We start from the raw sequence: 15325 nt of genomic DNA on the forward strand, positions 1-15325 counted from the left end.
CACCATTTCTCCTTCACCCATATCCAGATAGCTAATGTTCTGAAAGAGCTGCAAAATCTGGACCCTGACAAATCAGCCGGGCTAGACAATCTGGACCCTCTCTTTCTTAAATTATCTGCCGAAATTGTTGCAACCCCTATTACTAGCCTGTTCAACCTCTCTTTTGTATCATCTGAGATTCCCAAAGATTGGAAAGCTGCCGCTGTCATCCCCCTCTTCAAAGGGGAAGACACTCTAGACCCAAACTGCTACAGACCTATTTCTATCCTACCCTGCATCTCTAAGGTCTTTGAAAGCCAAGTTAACAAACAGATTACTGACCATTTTGAATCACATCGTACCTTCTCCGCTATGCAATCTGGTTTCTGAGCTGGTCATGGGTGCACCTCAGCCACGCTCAAGGTCCTTAACGATATCATAACCGCCATCGGCACATTACTGTGCAGCTGTATTCATTGACCTGGCCAAGGCTTTCGACTGTCAATCACCACATTCTTATTGGCAGACTCAACAGCCTTTGTTTCTCAAATGATTGCCTCGCCTGGTTCACCAACTACTTCTCTGATAGAGCTCAGTGTGTCAACTCTGGGGGCCTGTTGTCCGGACCCCTGGCAGTCTCTATGGGGGTGCCACAGGGTTCAATTCTCGGGCCGACTCTCTTCTCTGTATCCATCAATGATGTTTCCCTTGCTGCTAGTGATTCTCTAATCCACCTCTATGCAGACGACACCATTCTGTATACTTCAGGCCCTTCTTTGGACACTGTGTTAACTAACCTCCAGATGAGCTTCAATGCCATACAACTCTCCTTCCGTTGCCTCCAACTGCTCTTAAACGCAAATAAAACTAAATGCATGCTATTCAACCGATCATTGCCCGCACCTGCCCGCCCATCCAGCATCACTACTCTGGACGGCTCTGACTTAGAATACATGGATAACTACAAGTGCCTGGCTAGACTGTAAACTCTCCTTCCAGACTCACATTAAGCATCTCCAATCAAAAATTAAATTTAGAATCGGCTTCCTATTTCGCAACAAAGCTTCCTTCACTCATGCTGCCAAACATACCCTCATAAAACTGACCATCCTACCGATCCTCGACTTCGGCGATGTCATCTATAAAATAGCCTCCAACACTCTACTCAGCAAACTGGATGTAGTCTATCACAGTGCCATCCGTTTTTTCACCAAAGCCCCATATACTACCCACCACTGCGACCTGTACGCTCTCGTTGGCAGGCCCTCGCTTCATAACCACTGGCTACAGGTTATCTACAAGTCTCTGCTAGGTAAAGACCCACCTTATCTCAGCTCGCTGGTCACCATAGCAGCACCCACTCGTAGCACACGCTCCAGCAGGTATATCTCAATGGTCTCCCCCAAAGCCAATTCCTTCTTTGGTCGCCCTTCCTTCCAATTCTCTGCTGCCACTGACTGGAACAAACTGCAAAAATCACTGAAGCTGGAGATTCCTATCTCCCTCACTAGCTTTAAGAACCAGCTGTCAGAGCAGCTCACAGATCACTGCACCTGTTCATAGCCCATCTGTATACAGCCCATCTATCTACCTCATTCCCATACTGTATTTATTTATTTTGCTCCTTTTGCACCACAGTATCTCTACTTGCACATCCATCTTCTGCACATCTACCATTCCAGTGTTTAATTGCCATATTGTAATTACTTCGCCACCATGGCCTATTTATTGCCTTAACTCCCTTATTTGTTCTTATTTGCACTCACTGTATAGAGACTTTGTTTTCTTCTTTTTCTACTGTATTATTGACTGTATGTTTTGTTCATTCCATGTGTATGTGTATGTGTCGAACGTCTACGTTTTATCTTGGCCAGGTCGCAGTTGCAAATGAGAACTTGTTCTCAACTAGCTTACCTGGTTAAATAAAGGTGAAATAAAAATATAAAGTAAAAAGTAAAAAAAACTATAATTACAATATACGGTACACACTAAAATGACATGTCACAAAACTGTGGCAGTCTGGTGTAATGGTTAGCCCCCAAGACACTGACAAAGAAATGATCAGTCTATAATTTTAATGGTAGGTTTATTTGAACAGTGAGAGACAGAATAACAACAAACAATTCCAGAAAAATGCATGTCAAAAATGTTAGAAATTGATTAGCATTTTAATGAGGAAAATAAGTATTTGACCCCTCTGCAAAACATGACTTAGTACTTGGTGGCAAAACCCTTGTTGGCATTCACAGAGGTCAGACGTTTCTTGTAGTTGGCCACCAGGTTTGCACACATCTCAGGAAGGATTTTGTCCCACTCCTCTTTGCATATCTTCTCCGAGTCATTAAGGTTTCGAGGCTGACGTTTGGCAACTCAAACCTTCAGCTCCCTCCACAGATTTTCTATAGGATTAAGATCTGGAGACTGGCTAGGCCACTCCAGGACCTTAATGTGCTTCTTCTTAAGCCACTCCTTTGTTGCCTTGGCCGTGTGTTCTGGGTCATTGTCATGCTGGAATACCCATTCACGACCCATTTTCAAGGCCCTGGCTGAGGGAAGGAGGTTCTCACCCAAGATTTAAACATACATGGCCCCGTCCATCGTCCCTTTGATGCGGTGAAGTTGTCCTGTCCCCTTAGCAGAAAAACACCCCCAAAGCATAATGTTTCCACCTCCATGTTTGACGGTGGGGATGGTGTTCTTGGGGTCATAGGCAGCATTCCTCCTCCTCCAAACACGGCAAGTTGAGTTGATGCCAAAGAGCTCCGTTTTGGTCTCATCTGACCACAACACTTTCACCCAGATGTCCTTTGAATCATTCAGATGTTCATTGGCAAACTTCAGACGGGCATGTATATGTGCTTTCTTGAGCAGGGGGACGTTGCGGGCGCTGCAGGATTTCAGTCCTTCACGGCGTAGTGTGTTACCAATTGTTTTCTTGGTGACTATGGTCCCAGCCGCCTTGAGATCATTGACAAGATCCTCCCGTTGTCACGTTCTGTCCATCGTTCGTATGTGTTTTCCTTGTTTTAGTGTTGGTCAGGACGTGAGCTGGGTGGGCATTCTATGTTGTGTGTCTGGTTTGTCTATTTCAATGTTTGGCCTGATATGGTTCTCAATCAGAGGCAGGTGTTAGTCATTGTCTCTGATTGGGAACCATATTTAGGTAGCCTGTTTTGTGTTGGGTTTTGTGGGTGATTGTTCCTGTCTCTATGTTTGCACCAGATAGGACTGTTTAGGTTTTCACTTTTCTTGTTTTGTATCGTCTGTTCGTGTATAGTCGTCTTTATTAAACACATGAATAACCACCACACTGCATTTTGGTCCGCCTCTCTTTCACCAGAAGAAAACCCTTACACCCGTGTAGTTCTGGGCTGATTCCATTCTCATGATCATTGCAATTAACACCTTGGAGCCAGAAATCTTTCTGATTGAGAGGGGGTCAAATACTTATTTTCCTCATTAAAATGCAAATCAATTTATAACATTTTTGACATGCGTTTTTCTGGATTTCTTTGTTGTTATTCTGTCTCTCACTGTATACACCTGGTGATGTGGAAACAATTCCCTCTCAACCCGTCCTCTCTGTCTCCCTCTGTATCTGCTTCCCCTCTACATCTTCGACTATCACTGTCCATAAAACAATAACAACAAAAAAACTATTATTTAAAAACTAAACTGTGATCTTTGTCCAATTTACAAAGACATCATTGGGAGATGTCTGAGGTGAGGATGTTGTGGAAAATTGCAACATTATATTATAGTGCTTGTAAGATCACAATCTTTGTATTGCATTAGAATGGTTGTTTTATTCGACAGAATAGAGTATTCTGTTAACTATTGTGTGTGTGTGTGTTCCACTGAGGATGGGCCTCTATGAGATAGCACTGACAGAGGAGATTTACGATGTCCTTGGGTAATAAAGCCTAAAGAACATTCCAGATAGTAAAGGTAATGTTTTTGTGCTATACCGTACCAGGGTGAGACGGGTTCCAGTTTGGAGTAGGAGGTGGACAGACACTGGTCTTTACAATGAGAACTGTTGACACAGCAGTAACTGTCTGCTATGTTTTATAAATATCTTTCACACCTTTGTGAATTGTTCCTAAGATCTGTGGTTCGTCATGTAAGTTGAGCGGGGTGTATCTTGGCTATAAAAGATCTTTTTACTTTTCTGTATTCACTTTTCAATGGTTCATTAGAGGTAGCGCATCATTGAAAGTCAAAAAGGGCTATTGCAAAGCTCTTAATAAAAATATACAGTTTAAGTGTAACTCTGACTGGTGTGTAGTTTGTAACTCTCCTCATTTGGTAAAGCAGAAAAATGGCACCATAAGGTTGAGGTGTATCATGATATGGTGAAGGAAAATACCTAATGGAAAAGAGGAACATAAAACCGCAAAAGAACTAACAATTATCAATGGCACAGTTATTTTTTTATTTTCCAATGAAGTCACTGAGAAATGTATTGTAAAGTCACTAAAATGTGTTTTTTCCCTTCCCAATTGAGCTGGTTTATTGGCATGCATACCTATGGAGAATATAGTCTAACTCATTTGAAGAAACAAAAATAACACGTTTATTTTCCCAATGCAAACATTTCCTGGAACTTAATTAAAATGATGGTAATGTGCTTTTAATTAAAGGACAAGATTCTCATTGGAAAAGTTCAGACTAGATGTAGAACATTACTCACCTTTTCCCTTTCCTGCTGCACACGTCAGACAACATGGCCGGGCTAAAAGATGTAATGTAAATACCTTCGACCATCTTCCAAACCTCAGGACGCTTCAGATTGACAATAATCATCTGGAGACCATAGACAACCAGACATCCCAAAATCTGATCCAACTGAAGAGCCTAAAAATGACCTTGAAAAAAATATAAAATCTCAGCTCCTCTGTATTTCAGGACCTCAAGAAACTTGTCAACCTGTCACTAAATAATAACTCACTGATTATGCTCCCTCCACTTATTTTCTCCTCACTCTACAATCATATTACAGCAGAAATACCTGAACAACTTCTCTGCGGTGGCAGAATCTGTGACTCACTTACTAAAGCTGACAAAACTAGATCTGTGCAATAACAATCTAACGTCCATCCAGCATTATAACCATACAGACCTACCAGAGTCCCTCACCACCCTTTATCTCTGTAACTGGCCACGTTAGCATGTGAGTGGGGATTCCTCAGCCATATACTACTACTGGATCTCTCCTACAATGACCAGCTCCCTTCAAGGGCTTTCCAAGGTGTGAACTTGCGGAAGCTAAACTACATGCGTTTGCATTCAACCAATGTCACAGTGCCAGAGCTTTTGAACATCAGCAATGTTAGAGCTGGGAACATAGACTTCTCTGGTATGGGGTTGAAGACTCACAATCTGCTCATGGAGTTATGCAGCCTTTTGAGTACAAAGGTTACATTTTTAAAAAGCTGTGTCTGGGTACCAATGGGATACAGTCATTGCGGAATAACACACTTTCCAACTGTCCAACAATCAGAGGTTTATTGGATCTTTTCTTCAATCAGTTGAGGAAGGTAAGATGCCTCCACTTTCTCAAAGAACAGGATCAAATCAAGAATCGCACTCTTTTGCTTTCCACCACACACCAAATGTGAAGACCCTACAACTCGCAGCGGACACTTTTGACAATCTGACCAAGTTGACTTTCCTCTCCTTGGACAACTCCTGTGCCGGGGTGATGCAGCTGCAGTCGGGCATCTTCAAAAATCTGCGGAAGTTGAGCAAGCTCAGCGCAAGGAACATGCGTGTCCAGTTATTCTCAAAAGGAGGTTTTCAGGGATCTGACGGAGCTGGAGATCTTGCTTCTCAACCAAAACGTAATGTAATCGTTAGATGAGAATGTGCTGGAGGCTCTGCGTAATATTCCTCTTAGATGTAACTGCCTCAACAGGGATCTTCAGAACTGGACTTTGACAAACCAGAGTCCAGTTAGTCTTACTCTATTGACTACATTGCCCAGAAAAAAATCCAACAAACCATATACAACTTATACAACTTTGACAACTTTGACACCAATGTCTTCTACCTGGACCTGGGTGAGTACCTTTATTACATTTACATTTAAGTCATTTAGCAGACGCTCTTATCCAGAGCGACTTACAAATTTATGCCACCACAACCACTGTTATTTTACTGCTGACTATAATCCAGTTTAGTAGACCAGCTACTTCCCAACCTGGAGAGCAACGGAGCCTCTTTCCGGCTGTGCCTGCATCACCATGACTTTGAGCTGGGCCGCAACATTGTGGACAACATCGTCTCCGCCGTGTACAGCAGCCGCAAGACCATCTGCGTGATTAACAGGCCAGCTACAGGCTCTTCCTCAAGCTCCAGGATGTGCCCCTGCTCATATTCCTGGACCCCATCGCTGAAAGGCAGCTGTTGGTTTACCACCGTATGAGAAAGGTAATGTTGAAGGAGACCTACCTGCAGTGGCCGGGGCCAGACTGCACTGAGCCGGTCTAGGCCCAGGAACTGTTTTGGAACCATCTGAGGAGAGAGCTAAGGAGCCAGGGTAGCAGTTTTGAAGAGGAAGATGAGGAAGAGGGGTGGGAAGGATATTTAATTTAGCCACCGACGATGATGCTAAGTATTACTTAATGACTTTAGGAAAGGGTTAGAGGACACGCTTTGCTCTGGCAGCAGCCTGATTCCTGGATATGAAACAAAGTTCAATGTTGTAAAAGTACCAAAATGATGCACACATACACAGAGGGAGGAACTGAATATTTTGTAAATGTGCCCTCAGTACAATGATGTTCTACTTGCTTTGATCGATTGCTATAATAAGCTTGTCATGATTTGTTTCCTTTTTTAATTTTCTCTCATGGCAAACAAACTTAATCCTGTCATGATCAGTACTTAATAATATTGTAATAATGTGTGTACATTTAAAAGATGTAGAGGGAAATGGAAATGGGTATTACATTTGTGAGACGTACCCTGACAAATCATGTTGCAAAGTTAATTTAAATATTCTATAATAATTATATCACTGGCTCAAAATGTAATACACTGACAGACGTGTCACGCCTTGGTCATAGTATTTTTGTGTTTTGTATATTATTGTTATATTATATAGTCTGCATAGAGCAGCTAGATCCGCCAGTCAGCCATGATCTTCTAGATCTGCCAGTCAACCAGATTCTTCCAGATCTGCCAGTCAACCAGTCTCTTCCAGATCTGCCAGTCAACCAGAATCTTCCAGATCCGCCAGCCAGCCAGGATCTATCGGAGCCTACTACCTGCCTGAGCTTCATCTCAGTACTGGGCTTCCTCTCAGTACTGGGCTGCCCCTCAGTCCCGGGCTGCCCCTCAGTCCCGGGCTGCCCCTCAGTCCCGAGCTTCCCCTCAGTCCCGAGCTTCCCCTCAGTCCCGAGCTGCCCCTCAGTCCCGAGCTGCCCCTCAGTCCCGAGCTGCCCCTCAGTCCCGAGCTGCCCCTCAGTCCCGAGCTGCCCCTCAGTCCAGTGGGGTTCTGGGTGAGGACTATTAGGCCATGGTCGGCGGCGAGGGTGGATTATCCCAAAACGCGAAGGGGAGGAACTATGACATTAATGGAGTGGGGTCCACGTCCCGAACCGGAGCCGCCACCATGGACAGACACCCACCCGGACCCTCCCTATGGTTTTGAGGTGCGTCCTGGAGTCCGCACCTTAGGGGGGAGGGTTCTGTCACGCCTTGGTCATAGTATTTTTGTGTTTTGTTATATTATTTGTTCAGGCCAGGGTGTGACATGGGTTTATATGTTGTGTTTCGTATTGGGGTTTTGTAGGCATTGGGATTGCGGCAGAGTAGGGGTGCAGCATAGGCTTGGCTGCCTGAGGCGGTTCTCAATCAGAGTCAGGTGATTCTCATTGTCTCTGATTGGGAACCATATTTAGGTAGCCTGGGTTTCACAGTGTATTTCGTGGGTGATTGTTCCTATCTCCGTGTTGTTGTTCACCAGACAGGCTGTATTAGGTTTTCACGTTCCGTTTGTTGTTTTTGTATTTATTAAGTTATTTCATGTATCGTCATTTGTTTCATTAAAGACATGAGTAACCACCACGCTGCATTTCGGTCCGACTCTCTTTCGACAAACGAAGAACGCCGTTACAGAATCAACCACCACACACGGACCGAGTGGCGTGGTTACAGGCAGCGACAGCAGGAGCACCGAAGGGAGGACGTTATGGACACCAGAAGTATGGAGTATACAACGTGGGATGAAATAGACAGGTGGGCGGTCGACCCAGAGAGAGTGCCGGAGCCTGCCTGGGATTCGCTGGAGCAGTGCGAAGAGGGCTATACTAGAATGGAGTTGAAGTGAAAGACACGGCGGCGCAGAAAGAAACCCGAAAGTCAGCCCCAAAAATGTATTGGGGGAGGGCTCAGGGAGAGAGTGGCAGAGTCAGGAGTCAGACCTGAGCCAACTCTCCCTGTTTATCGTGAGGAGCAGCGATCAAAGGACTTCTGGACTTGGGAGGAGATATTAGACGGAAAAGGACCCTGGGCTCAGCCTGGAGAATATCGCCGTCCCAAGGAAGAACTGGAGGCGGAAAAGCGGAGAGGCGCTGGTATGAGGAGGCAGCACGGCGACGCGGATGGAAGCCTGAGAGTCAGCCCCAAAAATGTATTGGGGGCTTACAGGGAGTATGGCTATGCCAGGTAGGAGACCTGAGCAAACTCCCTGTGCTTACCGGGGGCTAGAGAGACCGGGCAGGCACTGTGTTATGCTATGGAGCGCACGGTGTTTCCAGTGCGGGTGCATAGCCCGGTGCGTTTCATACCAGCTCTTCGTATTGGCAGGGCTAGAGTGGGCATCGAGCCAGGTAAGGTTGGGCAGGCTCGGTGCTCAAGAGCTCCAGTGCGCCTGCAAGGTCCGGTCTATCCAGAGCCACCTCCACACAACAGTCCTCCGGTAGCAGCTCCCCGCACCAGGCTTCCTGTGCGTGTCCTCGATCCAGTATCACCAGTTCCAGCACCACGCACCAGGCCTTCAGTGCGCCTCGCCTGTTCAGCACAGCCAGAGCCTTCCTTCCCTCCTGCGCTGTCGGAGTCTCCCGCCTGTTCAGCGCTTCTAGAGCCTTCCTCCTCTACAGCGCTGCCGGAGCCTCCTGCCTGTTCAGAGCAGCCTGAGCTGCCAGTCTGCATGAAGCAGCCAGAGCTGTCAGTCTGCATGAAGCAGCTAGAGCTGTCAGTCTGCATGAAGCAGCCAGAGCTGTCAGTCTGCAAGGAGCTGCCAGTCTGCAAGGAGCTGCCAGTCTGCAAGGAGCTGTTAGTCTACAAGGAGCTGTCAGCCTGCATGGAGCAGCCAGAGCTGTCAGTCTGCAAGGAGCTGCCAGTCTGCAAGGAGCTGCCAGTCTGCAAGGTGCTGCCAGCCTGCATGGAGCAGCCAGAGCTGTCAGTCTGCATGAAGCAGCCAGAGCTGTCAGTCTGCATGAAGCAGCCAGAGCTGTCAGTCTGCAAGGAGCTGCCAGTCTGCAAGGAGCTGTCAGTCTACAAGGAGCTGTCAGCCTGCATGGAGCAGCCAGAGCTGTCAGTCTGCAAGGAGCTGCAAGTCTGCAAGGTGCTGCCAGCCTGCATGGAGCAGCCAGAGCTGTCAGTCTGCATGATGCAGCCAGAGCTGCTAGTCTGCATGGAGCAGCCAGAGCTGTCAGTCTGCATGGAGCAGCCTGAGATGTCAGTCTGCATGGAGCAGCCTGAGCTGTCAATCTGCATGGAACAGCCAGAGCTGCCAGTCTGCATGGAGCAGCCAGAGCAGCCAGTCTGCATAGAGCAGCTAGATCCGCAAGTCAGCCATGATCTTCTAGATCTGCCAGTCAACCAGATTCTTCCAGATCTGCCAGTCAACCAGTCTCTTCCAGATCTGCCAGTCAACCAGAATCTTCCAGATCCGCCAGCCAGCCAGGATCTATCGGAGCCTACTACCTGCCTGAGCTTCATCTCAGTACTGGGCTTCCTCTCAGTACTGGGCTTCCCCTCAGTCCCGGGCTGCCCCTCAGTCCCGGGCTGCCCCTCAGTCCCGAGCTTCCCCTCAGTCCCGAGCTTCCCCTCAGTCCCGAGCTGCCCCTCAGTCCCGAGCTGCCCCTCAGTCCCGAGCTGCCCCTCAGTCCCGAGCTGCCCCTCAGTCCCGAGCTGCCCCTCAGTCCCGAGCTGCCCCTCAGTCCAGTGGGGTTCTGGGTGAGGACTATTAGGCCATGGTCGGCGGCGAGGGTGGATTATCCCAAAACGCGAAGGGGAGGAACTATGACATTAATGGAGTGGGGTCCACGTCCCGAACCGGAGCCGCCACCATGGACAGACACCCACCCGGACCCTCCCTATGGTTTTGAGGTGCGTCCTGGAGTCCGCACCTTAGGGGGAGGGTTCTGTCACGCCTTGGTCATAGTATTTTTGTGTTTTGTTATATTATTTGTTCAGGCCAGGGTGTGACATGGGTTTATATGTTGTGTTTCGTATTGGGGTTTTGTAGGCATTGGGATTGCGGCAGAGTAGGGGTGCAGCATAGGCTTGGCTGCCTGAGGCGGTTCTCAATCAGAGTCAGGTGATTCTCATTGTCTCTGATTGGGAACCATATTTAGGTAGCCTGGGTTTCACAGTGTATTTCGTGGGTGATTGTTCCTGTCTCCGTGTTGTTGTTCACCAGACAGGCTGTATTAGGTTTTCACGTTCCGTTTGTTGTTTTTGTATTTATTAAGTTATTTCATGTATCGTCATTTGTTTCATTAAAGACATGAGTAACCACCACGCTGCATTTCGGTCCGACTCTCTTTCGACAAACGAAGAACGCCGTTACAGAATCAACCACCACACACGGACCGAGTGGCGTGGTTACAGGCAGCGACAGCAGGAGCACCGAAGGGAGGACGTTATGGACAGCAGAAGTATGGAGTATACAACGTGGGATGAAATAGACAGGTGGGCGGTCGACCCAGAGAGAGTGCCGGAGCCCGCCTGGGATTCGCTGGAGCAGTGCGAAGAGGGCTATACTAGAATGGAGTCGAAGTGAAAGACACGGCGGCGCAGAAAGAAACCCGAAAGTCAGCCCCAAAAATGTATTGGGGGAGGGCTCAGGGAGAGAGTGGCAGAGTCAGGAGTCAGACCTGAGCCAACTCTCCCTGTTTATCGTGAGGAGCAGCGATCAAAGGACTTCTGGACTTGGGAGGAGATATTAGACGGAAAAGGACCCTGGGCTCAGCCTGGAGAATATCGCCGTCCCAAGGAAGAACTGGAGGCGGAAAAAAGCGGAGAGGCGCTGGTATGAGGAGGCAGCACGGCGACGCGGATGGAAGCCTGAGAGTCAGCCCCAAAAATGTATTGGGGGGGGCTTACAGGGAGTATGGCTATGCCAGGTAGGAGACCTGCGCAAACTCCCTGTGCTTACCGGGGGTTAGAGAGACCAGGCAGGCACCGTGTTATGCTATGGAGCGCACAGTGTTTCCAGTGCGGGTGCATAGCCCGGTGCGTTTCATACCAGCTCTTCGTATTGGCAGGGCTAGAGTGGGCATCGAGCCAGGTAAGGTTGGGCAGGCTCGGTGCTCAAGAGCTCCAGTGCGCCTGCAAGGTCCGGTCTATCCAGAGCCACCTCCACACAACAGTCCTCCGGTAGCAGCTCCCCGCACCAGGCTTCCTGTGCGTGTCCTCGATCCAGTATCACAAGTTCCAGCACCACGCACCAGGCCTTCAGTGCGCCTCGCCTGTTCAGCACAGCCAGAGCCTTCCTTCCCTCCTGTGCTGTTGGAGTCTCCCGCCTGTTCAGCGCTTCTAGAGCCTTCCTCCTCTACAGCGCTGCCGGAGCCTCCTGCCTGTTCGGAACAGTCAGAGCTGTCAGTCTGCATGGAGCAGCCAGAGCTGTCAGTCTGCATGAAGCAGCCAGAGCTGTCAGTCTGCATGAAGCAGCCAGAACTGTCAGTCTGCAAGGAGCTGCCAGTCTGCAAGGAGCTGTCAGTCTGCAAGGAGCTGTCAGCCTGCATGGAGCAGCCAGAGCTGTCAGTCTGCAAGGAGCTGCCAGTCTGCAAGGAGCTGCCAGTCTGCAAGGTGCTGCCAGCCTGCATGGAGCAGCCAGAGCTGTCAGTCTGCATGAAGCAGCCAGAGCTGTCAGTCTGCATGAAGCAGCCAGAGCTGTCAGTCTGCAAGGAGCTGCCAGTCTGCAAGGAGCTGTCAGTCTACAAGGAGCTGTCAGCCTGCATGGAGCAGCCAGAGCTGTCAGTCTGCAAGGAGCTGCAAGTCTGCAAGGTGCTGCCAGCCTGCATGGAGCAGCCAGAGCTGTCAGTCTGCATGATGCAGCCAGAGCTGCCAGTCTGCATGGAGCAGCCAGAGCTGTCAGTCTGCATGGAGCAGCCTGAGATGTCAGTCTGCATGGAGCAGCCTGAGCTGTCAATCTGCATGGAACAGCCAGAGCTGCCAGTCTGCATGGAGCAGCCAGAGCAGCCAGTCTGCATAGAGCAGCTAGATCCGCAAGTCAGCCATGATCTTCTAGATCTGCCAGTCAACCAGATTCTTCCAGATCTGCCAGTCAACCAGTCTCTTCCAGATCTGCCAGTCAACCAGAATCTTCCAGATCCGCCAGCCAGCCAGGATCTATCGGAGCCTACTACCTGCCTGAGCTTCATCTCAGTACTGGGCTTCCTCTCAGTACTGGGCTTCCCCTCAGTCCCGGGCTTCCCCTCAGTCCCGGGCTGCCCCTCAGTCCCGAGCTTCCCCTCAGTCCCGAGCTTCCCCTCAGTCCCGAGCTGCCCCTCAGTCCCGAGCTGCCCCTCAGTCCCGAGCTGCCCCTCAGTCCCGAGCTGCCCCTCAGTCCCGAGCTGCCCCTCAGTCCCGAGCTGCCCCTCAGTCCAGTGGGGTTCTGGGTGAGGACTATTAGGCCATGGTCGGCGGCGAGGGTGGATTATCCCAGGACGCGAGGGGGAGGAACTATGACATTTATGGAGTGGGGTCCACGTCCCGAGCCGGAGCCGCCACCATGGACAGACACCCACCCGGACCCTCCCTATGGTTTTGAGGTGCGTCCTGGAGTCCGCACCTTAGGGGGAGGGTTCTGTCACGCCTTGGTCATAGTATTTTTGTGTTTTGTTATATTATTTGTTCAGGCCAGGGTGTGACATGGGTTTATATGTTGTGTTTCGTATTGGGGTTTTGTAGGCATTGGGATTGCGGCAGAGTAGGGGTGCAGCATAGGCTTGGCTGCCTGAGGCGGTTCTCAATCAGAGTCAGGTGATTCTCATTGTCTCTGATTGGGAACCATATTTAGGTAGCCTGGGTTTCACAGTGTATTTCGTGGGTGATTGTTCCTGTCTCCGTGTTGTTGTTCACCAGACAGGCTGTATTAGGTTTTCACGTTCCGTTTGTTGTTTTTGTATTTATTAAGTTATTTCATGTATCGTCATTTGTTTCATTAAAGACATGAGTAACCACCACGCTGCATTTCGGTCCGACTCTCTTTCGACAAACGAAGAACGCCGTTACAGAATCAACCACCACACACGGACCGAGTGGCGTGGTTACAGGCAGCGACAGCAGGAGCACCGAAGGGAGGACGTTATGGACAGCAGAAGTATGGAGTATACAACGTGGGATGAAATAGACAGGTGGGCGGTCGACCCAGAGAGTGCCGGAGCCCGCCTGGGATTCGCTGGAGCAGTGCGAAGAGGGCTATACTAGAATGGAGTCGAAGTGAAAGACACGGCGGCGCAGAAAGAAACCCGAAAGTCAGCCCCAAAAATGTATTGGGGGAGGGCTCAGGGAGAGAGTGGCAGAGTCAGGAGTCAGACCTGAGCCAACTCTCCCTGTTTATCGTGAGGAGCAGCGATCAAAGGACTTCTGGACTTGGGAGGAGATATTAGACGGAAAGGACCCTGGGCTCAGCCTGGAGAATATCGCCGTCCCAAGGAAGAACTGGAGGCGGAAAAGCGGAGAGGCGCTGGTATGAGGAGGCAGCACGGCGACGCGGATGGAAGCCTGAGAGTCAGCCCCAAAAATGTATTGGGGGGGCTTACAGGGAGTATGGCTATGCCAGGTAGGAGACCTGAGCAAACTCCCTGTGCTTACCGGGGGGCTAGAGAGACCGGGCAGGCACCGTGTTATGCTATGGAGCGCACGGTGTTTCCAGTGCGGGTGCATAGCCCGGTGCGTTTCATACCAGCTCTTCGTATTGGCAGGGCTAGAGTGGGCATCGAGCCAGGTAAGGTTGGGCAGGCTCGGTGCTCAAGAGCTCCAGTGCGCCTGCAAGGTCCGGTCTATCCAGAGCCACCTCCACACAACAGTCCTCCGGTAGCAGCTCCCCGCACCAGGCTTCCTGTGCGTGTCCTCGATCCAGTATCACCAGTTCCAGCACCACGCACCAGGCCTTCAGTGCGCCTCGCCTGTTCAGCACAGCCAGAGCCTTCCTTCCCTCCTGCGCTGTCGGAGTCTCCCGCCTGTTCAGCGCTTCTAGAGCCTTTCTCCTCTACAGCGCTGCCGGAGCCTCCTGCCTGTTCGGAGCAGCCTGAGCTGCCAGTCTGCATGAAGCAGCCAGAGCTGTCAGTCTGCATGAAGCAGCTAGAGCTGTCAGTCTGCATGAAGCAGCCAGAGCTGTCAGTCTGCAAGGAGCTGCCAGTCTGCAAGGAGCTGCCAGTCTGCAAGGAGCTGTTAGTCTACAAGGAGCTGTCAGCCTGCATGGAGCAGCCAGAGCTGTCAGTCTGCAAGGAGCTGCCAGTCTGCAAGGAGCTGCCAGTCTGCAAGGTGCTGCCAGCCTGCATGGAGCAGCCAGAGCTGTCAGTCTGCATGAAGCAGCCAGAGCTGTCAGTCTGCATGAAGCAGCCAGAGCTGTCAGTCTGCACGGAGCTGCCAGTCTGCAAGGAGCTGCCAGTCTGCAAGGAGCTGTCAGTCTACAAGGAGCTGTCAGCCTGCATGGAGCAGCCAGAGCTGTCAGTCTGCAAGGAGCTGCAAGTCTGCAAGGTGCTGCCAGCCTGCATGGAGCAGCCAGAGCTGTCAGTCTGCATGATGCAGCCAGAGCTGCCAGTCTGCATGGAGCAGCCAGAGCTGTCAGTCTGCATGGAGCAGCCTGAGATGTCAGTCTGCATGGAGCAGCCTGAGCTGTCAATCTGCATGGAACAGCCAGAGCTGCCAGTCTGCATGGAGCAGCCAGAGCTGCCAGTCTGCATAGAGCAGCTAGATCCGCCAGTCAGCCATGATCTTCTAGATCTGCCAGTCAACCAGATTCTTCCAGATCTGCCAGTCAACCAGTCTCTTCCAGATCTGCCAGTCAACCAGAATCTTCCAGATCCGCCAGCCAGCCAGGATCTATCGGAGCCTACTACCTGCCTGAGCTTCATCTCAGTACTGGGCTTCCTCTCAGTAC

The 15325-nt window shown here is 50.1% G+C and overlaps 1 pseudogene; it reads left to right on the forward strand.

Annotated features, from left to right (window-relative positions):
- The first annotated feature begins 5413 nt into the window (after positions 1-5413).
- LOC127914260 (toll-like receptor 13) lies at positions 5414-8605 on the forward strand (annotated as a pseudogene).
- Positions 8606-15325: the final 6720 nt, after the last annotated feature.

Source organism: Oncorhynchus keta, chromosome 31 (genome assembly GCF_023373465.1).
Source record: "Oncorhynchus keta strain PuntledgeMale-10-30-2019 chromosome 31, Oket_V2, whole genome shotgun sequence".
In the NCBI taxonomy this organism is placed as follows: Eukaryota; Metazoa; Chordata; class Actinopteri; order Salmoniformes; family Salmonidae; genus Oncorhynchus; species Oncorhynchus keta.